Source organism: Pteropus alecto, unplaced genomic scaffold (assembly GCF_000325575.1).
Source record: "Pteropus alecto unplaced genomic scaffold, ASM32557v1 scaffold95, whole genome shotgun sequence".
Lineage (NCBI taxonomy): Eukaryota > Metazoa > Chordata > Mammalia > Chiroptera > Pteropodidae > Pteropus > Pteropus alecto.
This window is the reverse complement of record NW_006441071.1, coordinates 11,423,217-11,427,000: the sequence shown is the minus strand read 5'-3', so window position 1 is coordinate 11,427,000 and position 3,784 is coordinate 11,423,217. Positions and strand designations below refer to the sequence as shown.

Below are 3,784 nucleotides of genomic sequence, written 5' to 3'. Positions count from 1 at the left end.
GGTCCCAGCTACAGCGAGAAGAGTTCCAAAAGTTTTAGTTCAGTTGGGACCTTTCTTTCAGCCTGAAGGGACATTTTGCAAACAGTCTCTTGGTGAAAGGAAATGATCTGGAGAACAGTTGAGTCTTTACAATGATTCAAGTTGAGGGCTTCAGAGAGTGGTCTCAATGGTGTGAACAAAAAGAAAGCAATCATGGCAGTGATTTTTCTGGTTGAATCGCTGAATCCTTTCTCAGAATTATGCAAGCCAGAACATTATTTGGGAACTCTATTTTTAATAATAAAAAAACAATTATATAATAATGAGCTTTACTACGGCCATGCCACCCTGAATGTGCCTGATCTCGTCTGATCTCAGAAGCTAAGCAGGGTTGGGCCTGGTTATTACTTGGATGGGAGACCACCTAGGAAGAAGACCAGGTGCTGTAGGTGTAAAAAATAAACAAATATAATAAAATAATAATAATAATAATAATGAGCTTTATGTTTGTGTCAAGTAACTTCGTTCACATATATTTTATGTCTGCCTTCATAATAATGGAAATATTTTTATGACGTACTTTTTCTAAGTTACTACAAACTTCTTTCCTTTGTCTTGGGTCTGATGAGAATCTAGTCCATTTATTTCACAGTCAATACCCCTGAGTAAAACATGGGAGAGGAGAATGAAATAAGGTGGAGAATTCTTGGTCCTCATCAGTTTGTGACCCATGTACCTACATACTGCTGCTACCGCACAGTTCCCCATCCCTCCTCTTCCTGGGAAAAATGAGTAGGGAAGGATGATGCTTCTATAAATGGGACACATTTTTTTTAGTTGAGGTGAAGTTCATATAACATGAAATTAACCATTTTAAAGTAAACAATTTGGTGACAGCACATTCACAATGTATACAAACCCCACCACCATCTAGTTCCAAAACATTTTCATAAGTACAAAAGGAAACTTTATACCCATTAATTGGTTATTTCTCCACATGCCTCCCCCACATGCCTTAGAAACCACCAATCTGCTTTCTGCACCCATACGACTCTGTTTTGTCACTTCCTCTCTACAAAATCCCTGGAGATATGCAGGTGGTAAAATCATATCTCTGGCCTGAAGAGAGATCAAAATGTAAGCCACCCTGAGAACATTGCTGAAGTGCTGTCTCCATGGGGGAAATTATTCTGTATCTTTAATAAAAAAAATATAAGTGAAACAACCTAAGTGCACATTGAAAGATGAATTGATAAAGAAAATGTATATATATACACAATGGAACATTATGCAACCATAAAAAAAAGAAGAAAATCCTACCATTTATGACAACATGGATAAACCTTGTTGTCATTACTGAGTGAAATAGTAAAATAAAGACAAATACTGTATGATCTCACTTATATGTAAAATCCTTTTTTAAAAAAAATGAACTCATAGATAAAAAGAACAGATTGGTGGTTGCCAAAGGTGGAGGACGGGAGCAGGCAAAATGAGTGTTAGTGGTCAAAATGTACAAACTTCCAGTTATTAGACAAATAAGTCCTGGGAATGTGATGCACAGCAGGGTGACTAAAATTAGTACTGTGTTATATATTTGAAAATTGCTAAGAGAGTAGATCTAAAAGTTCTTATCACAATAAAAAAAAAATGTGTGGTGATGAATATGAACTAACTTTTGTGGTGATCATTTTGCAATGTATACATGTATCAAATCATTATGTTATACATCTAAAACTAATAAAATGTTACATGCCAATTCTATCTCAACTTTAAAAAAAGAAAATGTAAAAATTGGATTAAGAAATCGAGTCATCATATATATAAAGCCTCATATAATGGATGAATCAGCAGCAAACTTTCTCTTGAATCCCATTGGTCATACTCAGTCTCATAGCCACTTCTGCATGGTGGGAAGGTCCCACTTTTCTATGTATTTGTAGATAAACTAAGGAGAAGGAAGTTGGGACACCCTTATAGTCAGAATAAGAAGCACCCCCTTCTTTCGTCACCAGACATCTCAAGCTGATGACTAGAACGTGTTGCATGCCTCCCCTTACCACTCTCTCAACTCTAGCCTTTCATAACAGGTTCTAGACCTGAGATAATTGTTCTCTCAGAGGTCACAGGGTTCTCCTCTGCACAAACTCCAAAGAATTCTTTTTAGTTTCCATTTCTTCTGACCTCTCTGGGGAATCTGGGCATGGTGTCCACACCTGTGTTTGACATTTTCTCCCCTCTCAGAGTCTCGGTGAGGGGCGAAAATCCCTTGGTGGCTCAAGGGAATAGTGACAGAGAGTTTTCAAAGTGGGCTGACCCTGACCCTTGTGGCATTGGGTGATACAGTCACATGGGTCAGCTCTTCTGATGTCTTTCCATGTAGGATTTCCTGGATGGTGCTGGCCACAGGGGTGTAATCCAGCACTCCCTCACCAGGGTTTTACACCAACAAGTATCAGAGTCAATTCCAAAGTTCACTCAGTGGCTAGCTTGTGAAAAGAGCAAACAGACCATGGGTGTTTTTTCCCTCAAATCCCATTATCTCTACAAAAATGGACTCTGGAATAGCATGTAGAACCTCCTCTGTCCATTTTGAAAAGAAAGCATATTAGATATAGAGACACTGCATCAGAAAGTGAACAGCTCACCCACATGTCTGGGGAAGTTGGAGCCCCCAGGGGCTGAGCAGAACGGAGATGAAAGCACACATAAGGTGAAAATCTCTGACTTTATCAAGCTGGTACTGGTTGTTGGTGGTGGTGGTACCTCCTGGGGAGGGAATTGCAGAGCCTGCGAGATAGGAAGGGTCATGAGGCCAGTTCACAGTTCAGGGTGTGGCATAAGGGTGGGAGTTGAGATCCTTCAGGATGTTGGAATCTGGGAAGTTCAGCCATTGTAGGGTGGGTAGATCTTTCACTACCAGCAGTCAGAGTTTCGCCTCAAGGAACCTTTTTTTAAAAAAATTTTTTTAAGCTATAGTAGGCAGAGGTTCTAGCACACAATAACTCCAAAGAAAGGTCCAGCCACTTGAATTTGAGGATAAACTTCAATACTGTAAGGACCTAGAGACACCGGAGTAATAGAAAACCCAGTTGAAACTTAAAATAATTTGTGTGGCAGTCATTGAATGGTACAAAATGCCCATTACTAAAAGTCCAGGCAAAATCTCAGTTATTAGGTGCAGGTGGATTATTACCCATCCCCACCCCGGGCTAAACAGAAAAACTAAGCCCTTAAGTATTTATCCTGCTTAGAGAACAGGGTAGTGGATTACTCTCAGTCTGGGGTAGGTCAAGGCCTGCAGCAAAGGAAGAAGTAAGAGAGATTTCGGGCCAGAACCAGGTCAATCATTGCCAAAGCCATGTGGGCACTGACTTAGCCTTGGGCACTAAATCCTAGAGTGTTTTCCAATACCACCAAGCAATTGCAGGAGTTCAGAACGAGTCATCTCAATATGTGCCTCTGTTGTATGTGGATTATTTTGAGCTAAAGGCAACCAACAACTTGCAGGTTTAAGAGAAATTTCTGCCTACCCCTCTTTAACTACCTACATAATTTTTTTTGCCTATCTATATAGCAAGGCAAACTACTAATTACTGCACACCTGCTCTTATTATCCTGCAATGACCCGTTGAAGTCCCAAGATACCTCACCTTATTTAGTTCGGAATGCTGTATATACCTCATATTAACTTTCCCTGACCTCTCACATATTTGGGGTTCCCATGCATACATATGAAATGAAATTTGGTTATTTTCTTTTCTTAATCTGCTTCATGTAGATTTAGTTATAAGACCAGCCAAAA

The 3,784-nt window shown here is 39.6% G+C and overlaps 1 pseudogene; it reads left to right on the top strand.

Annotated features, from left to right (window-relative positions):
- The first annotated feature begins 309 nt into the window (after positions 1 to 309).
- On the top strand, positions 310 to 431 carry LOC112485184 (annotated as a pseudogene).
- The last annotated feature ends 3,353 nt before the right edge of the window (positions 432 to 3,784 follow it).